At 42.8% G+C, this 12,016-nt stretch overlaps 1 protein-coding gene across 6 annotated transcripts in view; it reads right to left on the reverse strand.

Annotated features, from left to right (window-relative positions):
- CDH13 (cadherin 13) overlaps nucleotides 1–12,016 on the reverse strand; it is a 1,404,901-nt gene that overhangs the window by 553,680 nt on the left and 839,205 nt on the right. The gene's annotated exons all lie outside the window — the stretch shown is intronic.

Here is a 12,016-nt window from a genome sequence, read left to right on the forward strand (position 1 = left end):
CATGCATGAGAGTGGTATCTCAGTACTATTTGTAATGGCCCCAAACTGGAAATGATCCCAATTCCCCTCAAGAGTAGAAAGGAGAGAGTGTGGTATATTTAGAAAATGTGATACTATACATCTGTGATTCTACAAATGTGCCCAACAATGAAGACGGATCTCACCAGTGTAATGCTGAGCAAAAAAACTAAAAAAGCCAACACAGAATACATGCTGGATGATTCCATTTATATTATGTACCAAATGGTGAAACTAACTCATGGTGAGGAGGGCGCTGGTTACACTGGGGGGACGTGGAATTAGTGCCTGGAAGGTGACATGAAGGGCTCTCTGGGGGCTGGTCACATTCCATTTTGTGATCTGAGTGCAGACTTCATGGGTGTATTCAGTCTATAAAAAAAATCATGGTGCTGGACCCTTATGATTTTACACTTTGGTGTCTATATACTATACTTCAATAAAGAGTTTTAAAAGTCCTAGCTTCACTGCTCTGAGGCATCAGAGAGGTGCACTAATCACTCTGTCCTCCTCTGTAAAGGCCACAGAAACACTGCCTTTGCACAGAATTAGTTATGGGGTCCAGAAAGCATGGAGCATAGTATACTACAGGTAGGGGGTGGTTCTTAGAGTCAGAGAGGGGGGAGCACAAATGAGGCTGTTTGTAATGATGGGAAGGAGAAGTTCAGTGAGGATGATGGGCAACAGTAGGTGGAACCGGAAGGCTTCTGGTGTATTCCTTACATTCCCAAGCGTGCATGGAATGTATATATCCAATTAGCTGTGTTGTTAATCCTCGGCAGGGCTGAGGATATGTTGCCCCAGATGAAAGCTGCACAGCATAATGAGAACAAAGATGTTCTAGACCTGGTGAGTATGGGGATGGGTGGGGAGGAGAAGCCAGGGGTGCCAGATGGAAGCAGAGCTGGAGTGGAGATGGGCAGAGAATGCATCAGAGCAGGGACCCAGTGGATTCAAGCATCCCTCAGGGAGGAGTGAGTCAGCTGGCTGTTTCCTGAGATATGCTATTAAATCAGCTCTTGGCTGTTGGATTCAAGTTTCATATTAGGTAACTATAGATTATATATATATACACACATACACACATGCCTGTGTGCATACGTATCTATGCAAAGTTTATGAATGGTGGCGATCACAGCAATATGATTTACCACTAGGAGATGTAGAGGGAAACCACTAGATGTCATTCATTGGGGATAGTATGAGGGTTTTAACCATTTTGTCTAATGCGCTCCTTTGGTCGCTGGTAAATCATGTGGTATCCTCCTCAAGGTAATATTTTAAGTGCAAAACAAACAAATAAACATTGGAAAACCAAGCGACCAGATTTACCCACGGAGCCCCTCGGGATCTGTAGACCCCACATTAAGAACCCCTGGAGCTCATCAACAGCCAGACCCATGACATGTCACACCACGTGGTCTTTCAAAATGCCACAGAAGAAAGACTTTTGAGGACATGAGAGATGTTTCTGAGATGTCGCTGAGTAGAACATCAGGGAGTACAAGATGGTCCTGTGTGGGTATTGCATGTTTAGGATGGAGTCTCTCAAAGTATGGGCCACAGAACTGGGAGCATCAGCAGCCCTGGGGTGCATGTGAGAATGGGGAACTTTGAGGCCCCGCTCCAGCCCTAGGGAACCCACATGTTTGATGAGATGAGGCCCGGGATCCTGTGCTTTCACTGATTTGTATGCACTTTAGAGACTGAGAAGCACTGCTCTGGGGCCAACAGTGGTTATCTCAAGTATGGAGTGGGGGGCTGGAGCTTGGGAGATATTTTATAGTGTTACTGTTAAATATATATTTTTCTTTAAAGTTTTTTTTATAATGAACATCTATTATTTTTATAATAAGAAAAAAAATTATGAAAAAAAAAAAGAAAAGCCAGATTTATTCCCTGGCATGTTAGGAATGATTTCCAGATGCAAATAACAAAATAAAAGCACCACTTGTGGGGAATTTCAAGTTGTCAAATAAATGAACTAAAAATTGAGCAACACAGAGCCTATGAATTGTGTATACTAATGCATAGCCAAACATCAGCATTCAAAGAAGAAATTACTAAGAAGAAATGTATTTAGAATGAATTCAAGGCTAGAAGGCCAACAGTGAACACAGCTGTTATGTATTTCTGAGCTGGCAGAAAAAAAAAAAAAAAAGATTTCAAATCCACAGCCAGGAATGCCTGAACTAAAATCAGTAGGCACAGATTAGGCAGGATTTGTGTTTACACCTGGGAACACATGGCAAAGGGGCATCTGAAAGTCTGGTATCCCACAAGCCTCCTTGGTGCAAAATGAATCTACTCCCCAGAAGACTGGCTCTGGATCCAGCCTGTCTGTGCACCTCTGTATAACATGCAGGTAGATCTGTCTCCTCTGGGAGCACTTCCTTCTTGCTTCACAGAAGGGCCTCAGGAAAGAGTGAACTTAAGAGAGGAGGATAAAACAGGCCCCTTAGTTTCATGAAAGGTCCACTGACCCACAGCTAAACCCTCCATCCGAGTGACTTGGTCAGCATGCTACAGAGGCACGATGTTCTCAGCTAAGAGGGGTCTTCCTCTACCTCCCTCCCTCCCTATCAAACACTCACTCCCCAAGGCTGCCCAGCTCTTGACTCAGTGTCTTCTCTCCTGTGCCACTTCCAGACCCAGGAGCCCTGCACTGTCCACCTGGGCTGTTCTCACAGCCTCCATCTGGGTTTCCCTGCTTCTGGTTTTCTCAGCCTCCAGATGTGACCCCCTGCAACCAGACTGATCTTCCTAAAATACAAATCTGGTCATGTCATTCCTCAATGTGTATACCTGCAGAATAAAGGGTGAACTCCCTGGAGTCGTGTTTATAGTTCTTCATCTTAGTCCCTGATTCTTTCTCTAATTTTATTTGGGACAGGTCCTCCTTGCATGGCAGCCACATTCAATTATTCTTGGCTTTTCAGATACACAGTGCTCTCTCTTGGCTCTAGACATTGGATCACGCTCTTCCCACTACCTGGAGAATTCTTTCCATCCCAACTTCACCTTGCCTACCGGTATGCAGCCATTCGGGAATTACGTTCTCTGTCTTCTCAGGCCTCCACACTCTCACAGCTCCTGATCACGGTCTAATCTGCCTGTTTACGGGTCTGTGTCTTCCCTAGTTGCATGTTCTTTGAGGAAGAATCCATGGGCAACAGTCAGTGCAGTGCCTGGCCCATAGTAGTTGCTCAATAAATATTTCTAAATGAATGAATGAATGAATGAACGAGACCCAATTTTTCCACCTAGGAAGAACATTTGCCTACCCAAAAGGCCTAAGCTGGGGCTGTTCTTCACTTCCTGATCCAAAACACCCAATGTGAAACACCCACAGACAGGACCATTTAAATTTGCAACAAAGGGTGTTTGTGTCCAAGAGCTTCCCCATTCCTGCTTACAGAGCACTATACTGAAGTCTCTTCCCTATCACTCCATCCAGGAGCCAAGGCTAGTTCTAAGCTAAAAACGGAAATAAAGGCGAGTTCTTCATTCATCCCTCCCCCTCTTCAGAAACCTGTGTATGGGCCTGTTTCTGTCTCCATCCAGCTCTGCCTCAATCCTCTTCAAACCTGGGACTGGAGGTCTGACCACAGAAGGGCCAATCCATTCCCCTCAGTGCCTTGGGCCCTGCTCCTTCACAGCCCATGTCGACTGAGTCAGATGTGGCCTCGTCGCTGGGAAAAACAAGCGGTGATAGCTCTTAATTACACCAAAGATAGCCTTTTCTGCTTTCACTTTTGTTCCTTGTGGCTCTTTTGAACAGGATTGTCAGGAGACATACCAACAAAAACAAAAATTGTGGCCTCTGGAGCCAGACAGTGGCTCTCCTTCCCTGGTGAAGAAAGTAGTTTTCTGCTTGTCAACACGTGGTCTATTTTTTAAACTAAGACACGAGCCCCAGCTTGGACTCAGTGTGCAAACATGCACATCAAATAGCTGTTTGTGAAGTTCACTGCATTGCTCCGCGCGTCAGAGAATTTTCTCTCTCCCCTCCTCATTTTCCAGGTAGAATTGGGGCAATTGTCACAGAATTTGTCAGCCTCCGGAGACAGACTCAGGATTTTTGTGCAAAGGAGGAGAGGTGTGGCAGAGCTGGAAGAGCACAGGATCAAGGTCTGCTTCTCCTTAGCACTGGTTATGAGGCCTGAGACAAGGCACTTAATGTGATGCAAGGAGCAGAATTATCCCAAATGACCCATGGTGCTCACCTTGGACAAAAAACCACAGGTAGATGGGTAAGTCACTTCTCCAAGCTGGAGGTTCCACTCAAGCATGGCTCCCCATGGGGCCAGTACATTCCCTGACCCACTGGCATCCCATTCCATAGGTCATGGTCAGCCAGGGCTAGCTCCTACTTCTTTGTGAAAGTCAATTGTTAAATATTCAAGAAGTTTGCAAGTTGGTAGCTTGAAATTGGTCACTGTGGGAATACTTCCACCAAAGAAAGTGGCAAGCATTACTAATTGGGGCTTCCCCTCAAGAGCCTGTTAACCAGCATATCACTGTCCAAGGCATCTGGCTTTGAGCGTCTGGAATCTTCGAAACTTCTGTAAGTCTGGATATCTGTGCTCGGGCTGCCAGACATCCCAAGAATTTGATTTCTGTCCACTGATAAGATTGTAGTCAAGCTGGCCTAAGAAGGGGGAACCACAGCAGCCGAGGGCATCTTCTGGCAAACCTAGACGATATTCAGCTCTCTGCCCAGACCCTGGCATAGCTCTCCATGGGGTGCTATGATTCTCATCTTTGGCTGACCCCTGGCTTCTATGTGTTCTCTTTCTCCAATAAAGCCTATTCCTTACCCTGTGCCATGTGCTGTTTTGAAATCCATCCAGACCCCTGGTTCATGGCAGGTGGTAATGCAGGAGCTCCGCTTACATGACAAATCAGTTTATACCCGTCTTGCATGATGCTCTAGCCTCAGTTCCTCAGTGGTACAATGGGGATATAATACTGGTCTCTTGAGAGTATGTGTGAGAGTCAAATGACAATTCATGCGAGCATGCTATCCAAACAGCAGAGACCCATGGGGACTCAACATTCATGCATGTTATGGTGCCGAGATCAGTGGCTGGCACTCAAGACTCCTAGGTTTTGAGGGTTGCTGGAGTGGTGGGGGTGGGAGGGATGGGGTGGCTGGGCGATAGACACTGGGGAGGGTATGTGCTATGGTGAGCGCTGTGAATTGTGCAAGACTGTTGAATCTCAGATCTGTACCTCTGAAACAAATAATGCAATATATGTTAAGAAAAAAAAAAAGAAGAAGAAGAAGGTAGCGGGAGGGGAAGAATGAAGAGGGGGAAATCAGAGGGGGAAAAGAACCAGGAGAGAGGATGGACTCTGAAAAACAAACTGAGGGTTCTAGAGGGGAGGGGGGTGGGGGGATGGGTTAGCCTGGTGATGGGTATTGAGGAGGGCACAATCTGCATGGAGCACTGGGTGTTATACGCAAACAATGAATCATGGGACACCGCATCAAAAACTAATGATGTGATGTATGGGGATTAACATAACAATAAAAAATTAAAAAAAAAAGACTCCTAGGTTTTCATACTAACATTGCCACTCTTTTAACTGAGTAACCTTGGGCAAGTTGCTTAATCTCTCTGATTTCAGTTTCCCCATCTGAGAAGTGGGTATAATATTTTGTGGGGTTGTCATAAGAACTAAACAGGACAACAGGGGTAGCCGTGTTTGGCTTAGATCCTGACACTCATTAGATGTTCAAGATTCTAGTTGAATTAGAAAATTCCTCAACTCTCCTGTCTCCAGGGTGCTAATTCACGCTGAAATGCCAGATCCTTTAATGTTCACAAATAATTAAATATAAATTCAGTCCGAGGAGAAAGGTACATAACAATAAAGCCCTGGGAATCTTTCAGATTGAGAACTGAAAGGGTGATAAACTCAGGGCTAAAAATATTGCTTCCTCCATAGGCTCAGATGCTTTTATTTGCTAGATGTATATCACGGAGGGCATTTTTGCATAATATGTATTTGGCAAACAACCAAAACAACTCAATTATGTTTTATCATTAATTAAATTTTGCAGAAAGAGGGCAACATTTGCTAATGGTGAATATATGCTTTTATTAGACTTAGTCGAAATAACTTAAAATTAAGTCTGTTCAGTTGTGAATAAAGTTTGAGGTTTTTTATTTAAGGGGGTTTGAAATATTGTATGTATGAGCAAATATGGAAATACAGGCACTCTCTCCTCTCTCCCTCCCTCTCTCTCTCCCCTCCTCACACACACCCCACACATAATCCATCAACATCAAATCTACCACAATCTGCTAAGGATACTTATTTGACCTGACATAGTGGTTGACTGCCAACCAATTTATCTGGTAGCCTCACTGCCATTGTGGAAAATTAAGTTTTGCTAGAAATATCCAGACTGATCATATAATGGTCTATTAATTCCATTCTAACCACAAACTAGGCTGTGATCACTTTAACCAGTGAATGCCTTATCCAACTAGCCATAGGCTTAACCAGAACTCAAGTCAAAGAATATTTGAGTCCCCACTGGGCGTTAGGCAGTGTGCTTGTATTACTATACTTGAGGAATTATAGTTAATGGAAAAACAAGAAAAATACAAAAGAAACTATATTGCTGTTCCAAATGTGTTACATGCAAGCAAAGAGGAGATCACACAAAAATTCCGAGGAGACTGTATCAAAAAAAGGCTTTTAGCTCAGCACTGACCAACAGAAATACAATGTGAGCCATGCAAATAATTTAAAATTTTCTGGTAGCCACATAATAAATGAAGCAAAAAAAATATGAGATTAACTTTAATCATACCAGTATATCCAAAATGTTTTTATTTCAACATGCACGAATAGAAGGATTATTAGTGAGATATTTTCCATTCTTTGTGTATACTACATTTTTGAAATCCTGTGTTTATATTACATTTACATATCAATGTAGATACTATATTTTCATGAAAAGTATTTGACCTGTACTTAGATTAAAATTTAAGTGGAAAAGGTAAATTTCACATGGCAAGTTGTTCCAATAACTGGATCAAACAGTAGTTTATAGGTTTAAACCAACATTAGTTAAAATTAGATAAAATTTAAAAATCCAGTTCCTCAATTGCACGAGCCACACGTCAAGTCCTCCATGGCCACATGTAGTTAGTGGCTACTACATTGGGCAGTGTGCACAGAACTTTCTGCGAGGATGTAAATGTTCCACTAGACAGTGAATCCTTGAATGTAAATACATGTACCCCCTGAGGAGGGAGGATGAAGGGGGTGTGTCCCAGGTAGAGGAAAGAGTTCAAAGTCATAGAATTAGGAAAGGCGTATGTACCAGTGGGGTTGCTGAATGCAGAAATAAACCCTGTTATTCATCTCAACAAGAATTTTTGAGTATTGAGTTTCGGACATCTTGGATCTCTTACATTCAGATTTCTCTTGTATACACTAGCCAGGGCTAAGTTGTAGTTATTGGGTAAAATGGCTAGTTGTTTTTAAAAGGAGAAGTTAAATAGCTGTAAATTTCTGAGAAGAGGTATGTAGTCAGACTTGAATAAAAATGTGAGGCAGTGGATTTTAAAAGGGGTGGAGGGCTGATGGCAATTACACAGAATGAGTCAGGCAATAGGATGAGGCTGAGTCTATGTTTCGGTGGGAGGGTAAGATGGAGCAGTACTAGGGATCAAGTTTCAGATTTCTGGCCCAGCTTCTGAGGACACAGCTTGGCACCCCTGGGTTCTCAAAGTGATACGTATGACTATTAAATGGAATAAAGCAGATTCAATTCTGAGACACCAGATTCCTTGGCACCTGTTTGCATGGGTGGGCATAAATGGGGAGGTACAGAACACCTGGATGTAGGGAGATCCCTAATAAACCATATGCTTAGAAGTCTGAGGAGTATTTAGGAACTGCCATAAATTATCCTCATGTATTCATGACACAATCAAAGCAGAGTCCTGATTGAGTGGTTTTCATGATTTGGTCTAATGATCTACGTTGATTCCCTTTACGAAAAGCACATGGTTCAATTACATATTTCTTCCATCCTGGGTTAAAGATGTCCTTCTAAAGGCCCATTCTACCAATTTATAGGGGATATAAAAAAAGGATTTTCAGTAAAATGTACTTTCATTGGTTTTGATGAAAAGGGTTTGTGATGAAAGTAGAATCTCTAATAAGCATTTCATAAATGACTTGTCTTTCAAACTTAATATAAAACAGAATAAAATACGTCTCCCAAAGACCTCCTTGCTGCCTCACAGATTTAAAGTCCCCTGCTCTCAATCAAGCAGGCCCAAGAACTCAAAAATCTCTAAAGATGCAATCAAATATTTATCAGTGAAAGTTGGTAAAACTAAGAAATTATTTATGGCCCAAATTTTGAAATAGTCATACTTTGAAGGGGGAGGGAAAAATCACATGTTGGGAACTACACATTTCTCTTTAGGGCACAAGCCCCCAGATCCTCGCTGCCATCTAGAATTCAGAAACAAGAAGGAAATCACAGGTTTGAGGTAATGTGTTCACAATTGGGTCTTTAGCCCATTTTTCAGAAACATTGAGAGAGATGATGGAAAAGCAGTCCCCTAATTCCAGTAATTTAGCCACTTACCAACTAATTAATTATTTGGAAGATAAATTATGCATCAGCCAAAACTCTGTCTGATCCCTAGAGCTGCCCTGCATGGCCTTTCTGTCAATATACAATTCTACATAGCACAGCCTCAACTGAGAACACCCCCCACCCCGAGAGTGGATTAGCTGCAGCACCCTTTGATGCCTTGACCCTGTAGTATATGAGTCTCCTTTCTTTAAAGGGATTCAGATTGTGATAAAATATGGCAAAAAAAGAAAAAGAAAATAAAGAAATAGATACTTAAGTCTCCACCCATCCTCTTGAAGTTCAAGATAAACAAACAAAAAATATTTTTGTGCTGACATGCCAATTCCTGTGTGTTTTGTGATAATTTTGTATTTGGTTAAGCTTAATTTTTTTCCAACATTGTATCATGAAATTTACAAATGGAGGAAAAGTTGAAACAAGTGTTCAGTGATCAACCTTATGCCCACCACCTAGATTCTACCATTAACATTTTACTATACTTGTTTTATCATATATCTATCCATTCACCCAGCCCTCTATCCATCCTATTTTGTGTGTGTATGTGTGCACTTCAAACAATTAAATTTAATTTTAATGCTGTTTTAAAGAGAGTAATTGTTAGCAAAGACATTTCATTCCTGAAAGAAAATTCTCAAATTGTACTTAGTAGCACTGAGCATACTAGTTAAGAGCAGAGACTGTGAAATCTCAAAGAGCTGGCATGGAGCTCATCTCTGCTACTAACTGACTGTGACTCCAGACAGGTGACTATCCCTCTGAGTCTCATTACTCTCAGGTGGCACTTTGGAAGATGATCCTCATGGGGTTGCTATTCTGAGAATTCAACATAAGAGATGAAAGATGCTTATACTTTATAGTATTGGACAAATAATGCATTTGTGATGATTTTTTCTACTCTTCTGTAATCCTGTGAGATTAAGGACCCTGTCTATTGCCTTTTGTCATTAACTCTCCAGCCCCTCACGCAGTGCCTTATAAATAGCAGATGCTGAATATGTGCTTATTGATGTGAATTGACATGAATTTCAGAGATTTTCCTGCCTGGGATGCTGCGAGCATTTATTAATGGAAAGAAGCAAGTACAGTCAGCTTCAAAGGGATGAGACAAGAAAGTTAGTTCAGAAAATGAAATGGGAGCAGAAGATGAGACAAGGAAAACCTGGCCTGTAAAGCAAAAGTATTTATATTAAGTTCAGTGATGGAACAGAATCCATCAGTGCCCTGTCCCCTCCCTTGGATCTCACCTTTTCAGGGCACACCAGCAGACTTCCAGCTGTCTCCCCCCGGCCTCAGAAGGCCCTTGTGCTGGAGCCAGAGCACAGAGAAGGCTGGATGTGCTGGAGAGTTTACACCTTTGGGAAAGACCCTCAACCAAAGACGGATGGGTTGGGGTATAAATACCCCAGCTCCCTCCCCTGCAGAGTGTGCTTTATACCATTTCCTAGCATTTCCCCTTGGGATTACAATGCAGTCACCAACATACAGCCATAGTTGCCTTGATAAACAGGCCTCTCAACTGGCTGCTTTCTTTCCCTGTCTCACTTCCTCACTCCCTTACGAGTATTCTCTTCATCTCCTAAATAAACTACTTGCCTTAGAATTCTTGTCTCAGGGTCAGCTTCTGGGGGAAACCAAAGTGAGACAAGTATCTTTATGCTTTCATAAACACAGAGTCTCTCTACTTCAAATGGCATCCTACACTAAAGTCTGACATGTGATATTTATAAAATTAGAGCTGCCTGACTCAGAGAGTTTGGGTGGGTGGGTGGGATATGTATCCTTTCTCCCCACCTCCCCAGCACTCTCTGAAGACACCCATATACTCTCTCACAGTTCAGCAGAGCATCACTTGTTAGCTATTAGTGGAGTTGATGAAGGTAAGGCATAGGATATAAAGGAAAGGATAAGATGAATGAATAAAACCAAGCAGGCACAAAGAGGAAAAAAGTTCTTTCAAAGGCATAAAAAGCATAGACATACAGCAAAACCTATTCACAACCAGGTGGTGCTGATGCTGCTGGTCCATAGCTCCTCTTAAAGTAGGACTGGTTTAGGCCAGTGGTTTTCAACCCTGGTTGCCCATCAGAATCATATGGGATTAAAAAAAAAAAAATACTGATGCTTTGTTTGCTTTGTTCTCACTCCTTGACCAACTGAATTGATCTTGGAAGGTGGAGCCTGGCATCTGTATTTTAACTGCCCTAGGCAACTCTGATGTACAATGAGGGTTGAGAACACCAGGCTTACATAAAGGTCTAAAGAGCAAGATGCAACTTGGTCTCTGAAACTGTGTGGGGGCAGAGCCTTGCAGACTTGAGGAATCTGGCCCTTGGTGAATGCCACCCGTGGCTTCAGGGACACCTATATAAGGGCCATCACAGTGTTAGGGCTGTCCAAAGGCAGGGCTCATCAACTCCACTGCTGTCCGCTTGGAACAGCTCTGGTTCCTTCTGCATCATGTCCTGGACTCCTGGCAAGATTTTGCTTAAAGAAAGGTGTCTTTGGCACAGTGATAGTTTAAAATCACAAATATGGTGATTACTAGGACTTTGGATTATTAATGCCTTTAATTTCCAACAGGAATAGATTTCTAATAGTGCAAGTTACCCTCACTTCAGGTCCAGGTCACCCTAAAACACCCCTCTTGGCAGATCTTTCTGTGTCCACTTCTCCTGACCACTCTGCTCCCACAAATCATTCCCTATGAGGCTGCCTGGGGGTCTTTCAGCACACATACGGGGTGAACTTCCAGTGGTTCCTTGATGTGTACACAATGAAATTCCCACTCACCATGGTCTCTGGAGGCCCTACGACAGGCCAGCTTCTCTGACTTCAGCTCTTAACACTCTCTTCCTTGCTTGCCTCATTGCAGTCATTCAGACATTTTCCTCCCCAACTATGCCTCACTCTTTCCCACCTGCAGACCTTTGCATATGCAGTGCCCTCTGCTAAGAATGCAGCCTCCCCAGATCTTCCCATGGATGTCTCTTTCTCATCTTTCCAGTCTCCAATCAAACACCAGGGTCTCCAACCAGCATTCCCAGCCACTTGTGTGAACACTTCTGTCCATCTGCTCCCTGGTCTGGCCATTTACTCTCTTTCTGAAGAGCTGCTTCTGCTCTTCACAGAATTTCTTATCCTTTGCAATTTTCTTGTTTATTTACTCATCAAAATATCTGTCTCCCCACTACCATACAAGGTCTATCACAATTGGGGCTTCTGTGCTGTTCATACCAATAGTGATCCAGGCCCAATCTTGGAGTCTGCCATATAACAGATGCTCCTTATTTATGTAATGAATGAATAAATAGTCCAATAGAACTAGCCATTAAGGTCATTTGTTGAACTAACCACCACTGT

The sequence above is a fragment of the Mirounga leonina genome, unplaced genomic scaffold (genome assembly GCF_011800145.1).
Source record: "Mirounga leonina isolate KUSES-001 unplaced genomic scaffold, KU_Mleo_1.0 Mir_180, whole genome shotgun sequence".
NCBI lineage: Eukaryota > Metazoa > Chordata > Mammalia > Carnivora > Phocidae > Mirounga > Mirounga leonina.